General features: G+C 39.8%; 1 non-coding gene across 1 annotated transcript; it reads left to right on the plus strand.

Moving 5' to 3' along the window:
- The first annotated feature begins 3,359 nt into the window (after positions 1-3,359).
- LOC120093442 (small nucleolar RNA SNORA17) lies at positions 3,360-3,491 on the plus strand. Its single transcript, XR_005486501.1, has one exon. It is a non-coding gene; the product is annotated as a small nucleolar RNA SNORA17 (small nucleolar RNA).
- The last annotated feature ends 6,672 nt before the right edge of the window (positions 3,492-10,163 follow it).

Here is a 10,163-nt window from a genome sequence, read left to right on the forward strand (position 1 = left end):
GTTATTCCCTGTCCACTGGTGTCCTACAAGGCCATCCTCTGCAAAATATGCAGCTGGAGCCATGGGTCTGTTCATGTGTACTCTGTGGATGGTGGTTTAGGCCCTGGGAGCTCTGGTTGGTTGGCATTGTTGTTCTTATGGGGTTGCAAGTTCCTTCAGCTCCTTCAATCCTTTCTCTAATTCCTCCAACGGGGACCTTGTTCTCAATTCAATGATTTGCTGTTAGTTTTCCCCACTGTATTTGTCACGCTCTGGCTGAGTCTCTCAGGAGCCAGCTCTTTCAGGCTCCTGTCGGTATGCACTGCTTAGCTTCATTAATATTGTCTAGATTATATATATAAAATTTTTTAAAAGTCACTTGTCTGTCTATTCCAAAATCTCCTTCATGAGATGTGCTTTTACATGGTTAACCAAGGGCAAGGAATGGCACTGCTCACAAAAGCATCTTGTCCAATTCTATCACTAAAGATTATTTTATTTTAAACAGGGTTTATAAATTGAACTAGGAATAAACAATCAATCCAATATACTGTGCCTTTGCAGTTTTCATAATGTAAATTACACATTTCCACATATCTTCTACTTGAGTTCTCATGCCTTCAAGGTGTTTAAAGTCAATATCCAAAAGTCAGGATAGAACTTATATATTTTTGAAAAATGGCAGGAATTTTTTTATTTAAATTGTATCTTTCCTAAATAATAATTAAAGTGTTCCACTTAACTAAATTACTCTGCACTTGGTGCTAGTCACTAACTCTTCAATAATTGTTCATTGTTCTCTCAAATACTGGCTCAGAAAAAGTCTAAAATTGTTGTCCAGGCCCCGCGCCTGTGTGGAATGAGCTGGTAATTCAGGTAAACCAAAAGAAACGTGTCATATTCATATTCTTCTAATCTCTTGCCAATGCAGTATTTCTCAGAACTCTGTGGCAAATGTAACCTGTATTCTGGAATAACTGTATGAAGATCCTTTTGTCCCGTTACATTTAATGTTTAGTGTGATGGCTGGTTTTCTTTCTTTTTCTGATGTCACCAATTCTGTTATTTTACATTTTATTGAAATATTTTTACATAATATATTCTATCCATGATTTACTATCACCTGAGCAGGGACCGTCAGTTGAATAATTGTCTTGATTGTTTTTAATTGATGTAGAGCAATCCACTGAAAGCGTGGGCCTCACTTTCCAGTAGGAGCCCATAAAAAGTGATAGGTTAGAAGGAATATTATTCACATGTCCCTCTCTTGGCCCTCCTTCTTGCAGCTGAGCTGTTTTACCATGGTTGTATCAGAATCATCATTTCTAGGCTAAGTATGAATTGGGCCAATGGCAATCCAGGTACCTGCACAACATCAGTGAAAGACTGGGATTCCTGAAGCACCAAGCCACATAGACAGAGCAACTAACGGCACTAGGCTCTTAGCCTCAGCAGTGTCAGAGCAATGTTAATACTGCATAATATGATTTAACAAATCATATTTATCCTATCCATCTGTCCCTGTAGAGAACCTTGGCTAGCTCAATGAACCTTGCTTTTTAAAAGCAGAGAATATGGTGACATGAGTTAAGAGAGACATAGCAAACTGTTCCAAGACCACTTACTTGACTATGTTTAATGTTATAAAAGTCCTCTGAAATTTTGTGTTCTGAAACTACATTGTTGTCATTCTCCCAATCCTGACAAGACTTCAATCAGCTACACTTTGAGAGTGCTGATCAAAATGTCTACTGAAATAAAATACTGTCCTAATTTTCTCCTTTGACTTTGACAAGCCAAACTTGACAAGCCAAGTTACCTTTGCACTATCTCTTTTCTTCACATGTTCTCCAAATTGTACTTTCTCAATCAGTATATTTAATCTGCTTATCTGACCAGTTTGTTTAAGGCCTTACGTAGCAGCGGGGAGAAATATATTACTTTACTACCTAATTTCAAAAGATTCAAAGTGACTTAACTTTGTCTCAACTTTTGTACCACTCGATCATAATTAATTTTGATGATCTTTAGCTAAATTGGAAGCAATAGGCAGCTCTGTAGGAAAGGATGAAGACAAGAGGCCAAGCAAAGCTCCCTGTCGGTTCCGCCAGCCTAATTTAAAGCACATTTGCTCTGTAGCAGTCAGCTCGACAGTCATTCTCGGGACAGAATGGAAGGAGCAGTTGTATCCCTGCCCAGACACAGTGAGTTTGTGTGAACGTGGTGCTTCTCATTAGGCAATCAATAATACATTTTATTGGTTCCAGAACACTGCACAAAGCCCACTAGAAGTCATCTCACTCCACTGTTTTGAGTGTGAACATAACAATTAACCACTGAAAAAAAATAAATTAGTTTTTTCTGAAATCTGGAGGTTTTCTAGTTGTTAAAGCCCAATTACAAATTAGCAAGCTGTGAATAATCAGATTACAAAATAATCAGGCTCAGAGCAGCAAGAGCTTCCCTTGTAAATACTCTGCTAAGCTTCACAAAGTTTAAGTTATGTGGTAATGGATGGCAAAGAGGCACAATTATCTTGAATCTGTAATGCTTGTAGTTTTACTATAAGTATATATCTACATGTACACATACATATATGTATATATACCCTTGCTGTTAGTGATTTTTCTGTTAAAGGAATGCAGATTTTAAAGACAGATACACTGATGTAAAACAGCTTCTCACAATTGAGCTTCAAATTAATTATTAAAAATTATTATGATATATCCACACATGCAATCTTATATTACAAAATGGCAACAAGCACTGGTCATAGTAAAAATATTAGAGTTTTATTGACTTAGCTCAGCATAATTTTTTAGGTCACTTGAAAAATCAATTGCATAATAATATAATATATGAAATAATAAAATTCAAACAGATTCAGCATGATTAAAACTAAATTCAAAAGAATGTCAGAATTTTAATTTTAATGTATAAAGAAGGGAATTAAGGAATAAAATCATAAAACAAATATAAATAACTATAATGCTAAAATGTTCAAATTACAAAGTAGAATCTGTTTCTAATATTTGTGCATAGAAGTGACACATAAATAATTTTGAGGAGCCATAACTACTTTCAAAAATGAAAAAAGAAATGAAATAGACTAAGGCATAGCAAATTGCAATGTCTTTCACAGAAGAAAGATGAAAAATAAAAAATTAAAATATAAGATAGAATATAAGACAAAGAAGAAAGTTGATCATGAATTCTTACAAAGAAAATCTTTCAATGAATATGGACATTTAGAAAGTATAGTCACGTTTAACCCGAAGAAATGCTAATGAACCTGGTAACATTAATTATAATAAACTACTTTAAGCTAATCAAGTCCAAAGAACTAAACATAGAGGAAAGAAATGTAAAAATTATAAATCACTGCTCCCAGAGGCATTTCAGGTGTGGCTGCTGTGACACACAAGCATCAGTAGGTGGCAGAGAGGAGAGAGGTTATAGCTATGCTCTGTGTTCTGATCTGTGAACGTCTGAATGATTAGTAGCCTAACATTCCCTCAAAAAAGCAAGCCTGAGCTGACCACCAGTCAGGAGTGAGCAAGAGTCAGAGGACCCCCACATGGGGCCACATAGACAGACTGGGAGAGGAGCAAACACAAGAAAACCACCAGTCTGATAGCATAGGACAGGGAGCTAGCCTGAGATGACCAACATTCAGGCACAGCTGTGGGGGCACAGGTCATGCTCTAGATGGCACCTGCTTGTTGCCATAATACACAGGTAGGGCATAGCAATTCAGAAACTGTCCTAAGATACCCTAGACACGTAGAGACCCCCGGTACCATTAGGAGGCAGAACCAGAGACTCAGAGCAGTGGGGAACAGCCTGATGTGAGTGATGACATCTAGGACCAAGGTGAGATCCTGACCTGTGCTGCCACTCAGGGACACATCTAGGTCAGTGGCCCTTCAGGAACAGGGGTCTGTTACAACCAAAGATCAGGCAGAAGTCTTCAATCTGGGCTGCTGCCTGGGGACATGTTAATGTTTGAGGACTATGCAAAACTGCCCTCCACAATTCTTTACCTGGGAATCCTGGGACAATTGGCCCTGAGAATATGAGAGCAGGGGGAGTTGACCCTGCCCCTGACCAACTGCAGTACTCAGGAGAATGGTCCCACATATCACCAAGGAAGCACAGTAAAGCTAGCCCTAGTTTTGGGAATTTGGGGTAAGCCAGACCTGAAGACATGAACACGGGAAAACTGGCCTCTGCCTTTTGTTTGCTCTGTGATGACTTCAATGAGGGAGAGATCCCATCCCTCCCTCTTGCCCTCACCACCTGCAGCACAGTAGAGCTAACCCTGGTGATAGAGGTGCAGAGGAGCTGGCCCGAGGATATGAGTGTGGGAGAATTGGCCATGGGACTTCTCTTCTGTGCTGTGACAAAAGGAGAGTTGCCCTCCTGCACTCTTGCCCCTTGCCACCTCTGGCAGGCTAGAGAGTAAGCCCTAGTGTCATGAGATCAGGAGACACTTCCCTCTTCTGCTGAATCACTCAGGAGAGCAGGTCCTGCACAGTACAGTACAGTACTGGGCAGTAGAGTAGAGCTGGCCCTGGATATGGAGATTGCTAGAGAGCTGGCCCTGACTCTTCTCTGCTGAGGTGGTAGCCTGGACTAGGGAAAAATGCCCTCTTCCCTTCCCTTGTCCCTCATCACCTATATCAGGGAACAAATAGGAAAACTGGCCCCAATATCATGAAACTGAGAAAACTGGCCTTTGTCCCTTGCCTGCTGCAGCACTCTTGAGAGCAGGCCTTGCATCTTGACAACACAATAGAGCCGGCCCTGATGGCATGGACGTGGATGAGCCAGTCATAAGGGCATGAGCAGGAGAGCATGCTCCACCCATTGCTGGCAGCAGCATTGGATGGGCCAGCTAGGGAAGGGCAGGAAAACTCACACTGATAGTGTGAGTATAGGACAGCTGGTAGGCTGACCAGCTCAGATACCTCTCAGGCCCAGATTCAGGTTTTGAATTGGCCCATCCCAACATCCAGCGAACTGCTGGAATGGTTGAAGGAGCCAGTCCTACTTCTCCAAAACAACAGCATCTCAACAACACAGTGCAAGAAGAGGATACCTGAAAGGAGTCCTAGTAAGGTTCCTGTATTGATAGTGAGGCAGAAGTCAGAGGCCTTGAACTAGAACAATGGGTCTTTGCAAGCAGAGAAGTCTAGACAAAAGTATACACTGTGGAATACACTGTCACACACTACAGCTTCCACAACAAGAATCTTCTCCCTCTGTAGTTGGGGAGTCACAAGGGTAGAGTCAAGTATGTGAAAAGAGGAAGAAGAGAGGGATTAGGATGTATGATGTGAAATTCACAAAGAACCAATAAGAGTTTTAAAAAAAGTATAAATCATGAAACAAACAAAGGAGAACCAAAGACACCTGACAAAACTAACAAGACAGATTTACATCATTAGCTAACTAAAAATAAGACGCAAGTGAAAGCTCAGATATAGAAACTTGGAAAGAAAATAGGCATTTAAGCAAGAAGCAGCAATTAAATAGACAGTCTATTTTAAAATATATATAAAAAATAATTAAAACCAAACCTATTTTAGCAAAACAATGAAAAAATTATCAGAAACTATGGCATTTGATGAGCCTTCCTCCAACTCACAGGACCCCACAGTCTACTTGTCTCCCAGGAAGTCTGCCATAACCAGGAACACATGTTGGTATGCCTACCCCTGGACCTCAAGGCCACCCTGTCTCCTAGGACTATGGACAAAAGGATATAAGGACACAGGAGATCTGCTCTAACCAGGGACACAGGAAATACCCCTATCCAAAGATAGTACTGTCTGCCTCCAAAGAGGCCTGCTCTATCGCAGGACACACAGCTCTACCTACCAGGAGGCCTGCTCCACTCCAAGACACCCAGGCCAGTCAAAGAAAATGCAAAGGGTAAAAAATTCCTAGGAAAATCCAGGGAATTTGGGACACACCGAAAAGACCAGACCTAAGAATAATAAGAATAAGCCAAGATAAAGAATCCCAGTTCAAAAAGCCAGAAACATCTTCAATAAAATCATAGAAGAAAACTTCGTAACCTAAATAAAGAGATAACCATAAACATACATGAAGCTTACAAAACACCAAATAGATTGGACCAGCAAAGAAATCATTCCACTGTATAATAAGAAAATATAATAAGAAAAATACTAAATGTACAGAACAAAGAACAAATATTAAAAGCTGTAAGGGAAAAGAGGCCAAATAACATATAAAGACAAATAACATATGAGAATCACACCAGACTTCTCAAGAGAAACATGAAAAGCCAGAATATGTAGGACACATGTCATACAGACCCTACGAGACCACAGATGCAAGCCCAGTATCTCTCCCAATCACCGTAGATGGAGAAATCAAGATATTCCATGATAAAACCAATTAAAACAATATCTTACCAGCCATACAGACATACAGAGGGTACAAAGAAGCAAAACTCCAACACAAGGAGTGTACTCCACCCAGTAAAAGACAAGAAATTAAGCCTCTCACAACAAACACAGAAGAGAATTACACACACATAATACCATATTCAACAACAAAAATAACAGAAACTAATAATCATTAGTCTTTAATCTCTCTCAACATCAACAGACTCAATTCCCCAATAAAAAGGTACAGGCTAACAAACTTGATAAGCAAACAGAATCCATCATTTTGCTGCATACTAGATAAGGATGCCCACTCTCTCACATCTATTCACTATAATGCTCAAAGTTCTAGCCAGAGCAATTAGACAACAAAATGAGATCAAAGAGATACAAACTGGAAAGGAAGAACTCAAGGTATGATATGATAGTATACCTAAACAACCCCAAAAATTCTACCAGAGAACCCCTACAGCTTATACAAATGATAAACAAGCCAATAAAGAAATTGGAGAAACAATTTCCTTCACAATAGCCACAAATATATCTTGCTGTAACTCTAACCAAGCAAGTGAAAGATCTATATAACAAGAATTTCACGGCCCTGAAGAAAGAAATCAAAGACCTAAGAATATAGAAAGATCCCCCTTGCTAATGAATAGATAGGATAAACAAAGTAAAGATGGCCATCTTATCAAAAGCAATCTACAGATTCAATGTAATCACCACCAAAGTTTCAACACAATTCTTCACAGAAATGTAAAAAGCAATTCTCAACCTCAAATGGAAAAACAAAAATCCAGGACGAGGAAAATGATTCTCAACACTAAAAGAACTTCTGGAGGAATCACCATCCCTGACTAAAAGTTGTACGTTAGAACAACAGTGATTAAAAACAGCATGATATTGGTATAGAGATAGACAGCTAGATGAATGAAATAGAATTGAAGACACAGAAATAAACCCACACACCTATGAACACTTGATCTTTGGCAAAGAAGTCAAACCATAGAATGGAAAAAAGAACCCATCTTCAACAAATGGTGTTGGACTAACTGGAGATCTGCATCTAGGAGAATACAAATTGATCCGTATTTATCATCTTGTACAAAGTTCAAGTCCAAGTGAATCAAGAACCTCTACATAAAACATTAGGTACACTGCATCTAATAGAAGAGAGTGGGAGATAGCCTCAAACACATTGGCACAGGGGAAATTGTCCTGAATAGAACTTTGAGTCTTTTATTTCTTTATTTCCTCCTTTACCCATAGATCAGTGAGTAGAGAGTTGTTCAATTTCCAAAAGTGTGTAGATTTTCTAGTGTTTTGGGTGTTGCTGAAGTCCAACTTTAATCCATGGTGGTCTGATAAAATACAAAGTGTTATTTCAATTTTGTTGAAGATACTGAGCCTTGCTTTTTGACCCACTATATAGTCAATTTTGGAGAAGGATCCAGGGGGTGCAAAAAAGAAGGTAATTAGGGTCATGTACAATATTTTAATTTACATTTAAGATTGATTTAAACTCATTTTATTGGTTGAGTTCACCGATGATGAAAGATATTAATGACCAGTGATTGTTATTTCCTGTTATTTTGATGTTTGTGGGGTCTGTGTGGTGTGTGTGTGTGTGTGTGTGTGTGTGTGTGTGTCTGTGTCTGTGTCTGTGTCTGTGTCTGTGTCTGTGTCTGTGTCTGTGTGGGTCTCTGTATGTCTGTGTGTGTCTGTGCTTTCCTTGTTTTACTAGTATGGAATTACTTACTTCCTGTGGGTTAGAGTTCCCTTATAATATTTTCTATAGGGCTATATTTGTTAATAGATATTATTTGAATTCCAATTTGTCTTGAAATATCGTTTTCTCTATCTACAATGATTGAGAGTTTTGTTTAGTATTGTAGTCTACATTGGCACCTGTGATATTTTTTAGAGGGTGCAGATTATCTGTCCAGGCCAATCTAGCTTTTAGAGTCTCTGTTGAGAGGTTCAGTGTAATTCTGATAGGTCTGCCTTTGTATATGACCTGGCACTTATTCCTTGCCACTTTTATTTTTTTCCATCTTTATTAAATTGGGTATTTTTTATTTACATTTCAAATGTTATTCCCTTTCCTGTTTTCCAGGCCAACATCGCCCTAACCCCTCCCCCTCCCATTCTATGTGGGTGTTCCCCCCATCTTCACCCCATTATTGCACTCGCCGCAACAATCCCATTCCCTGGGGGTCCAGCATTGGCAGGACCAAGGGCTTCCCCTTCCCATGGTGCCCCTACTAGGCTATTCATTGTTACCTATGAATGTGGAGCCCAAGGTCTGTCTTTAGGTAGTGGCTTAGTCCCTGGAAGCTCTGGTTGGTTGACAATGTTGTTCATATGGGGTCTCAAGCACCTTCACCTCTTTCAGTCCTTTCTCTCATTCCAACAACGGGGGTCGCGTTCTCAGTTCAGTGGTTTGCTGCTGGCATTTGCCTATGTATTTGCTGTATTCTAGCTGTGTCTCTCAGGAGAGATCTACATCCGGCTCCTGTCAGCCTGCACTTCTTTGCTTCATCCATCTTATCCAGTTTGGTGGCTGTATATGTATGGTCCACATGTGGAGCAGGCTCTGAATGGGTGTTCCTTCTGCCTCTGTTCTAAACTTTGCCTCCCTATTCCCTCCCAAGGGTATTCTTGTTCCCCTTTTAAAGAAGGAGTGGAGCATTCACATTTTGGACATCCTTCTAGACTTTCATATGTTCTGTGCATCTTGGGTAAATAGAGCATTTGGTCTAATATCCACTTATCAATGAGTGTATACCATGTGTGTTTTTCTGTGATTGGCTTATTTCACTCAGGATGATATTTTAAAGTTCCATCCATTTACCTATGAATTTCATAAAGTCATTGTTTTTGATAGCTGAGTAATATTCCATTGTGTAGATGTACCACATTTTCTGTATCCATTCCTCTGTGGAACGGCATATGGGTTCTTTCCAGCTTCTGGCTACTATAAATAAGGCTGCTGTGAACAGAGTGGAGCATGTGTCTTTATTATACGTTGGAGCATCTTTTGGGTACATGCTCAAGACAGGTATAGCTGGGTCCTCAGGTAGTTCAATGTCCCATTTTCTAAGGAACCTCCAGACCGATTTCCAGAATGGTTGGACCAGTCTGCAATCCCACCAACAATGGAGGAGTGTTCCTCTTTCTCCACATCCTCACCAGCATCTGCTGATGCCGGGGTTTTTGATCTTAGCCATTCTGATTGGTGTGAGGTGAAATCTCAGGGTTGTTTTGATTTGCATTTCTCTTATGACTTAAGATGTTGAACATTTCCTTAGGTGTTTCTCAGCGATTTGGCATTCCTCAGCGGTGAATTCTTTGTTTAGCTCTGAACCCCATTTTTAACAGGGTTATTTGTCTCCCTGCGGTCTAACTTCTTCAGTTTTTTGTAGATTTTGGATCTAAGCCCTCTATCTGTTGTAGGGTTGGTAATCTTTTCCCAATCTGTTGGTTGCTGTTTTGTCCTAACAACAGTGTCTTCTGCCTTACAGAAGCTTTGTAGCTTAAGAAATCCCATTTTTCAATTCTTGATCTTAGAGAATAAGCCATTGGTGTTTTGTTCAGGAAATTTTCTCCAGTTCCCATGTGTTTGAGATTCTTCCACACTTTTTCTTCTATTACTTGGAGTGTATCTAGTTTGATGTGGTAGCCGTAGATCCACTTGGACTTAAGCTTTGTACAGGGTCATAAGAATGGATCGATCTGCATTCTGCTACATGCTGAACTCCAATTGAA

This window comes from Rattus norvegicus, chromosome 6 (assembly GCF_036323735.1).
Source record: "Rattus norvegicus strain BN/NHsdMcwi chromosome 6, GRCr8, whole genome shotgun sequence".
NCBI lineage: Eukaryota > Metazoa > Chordata > Mammalia > Rodentia > Muridae > Rattus > Rattus norvegicus.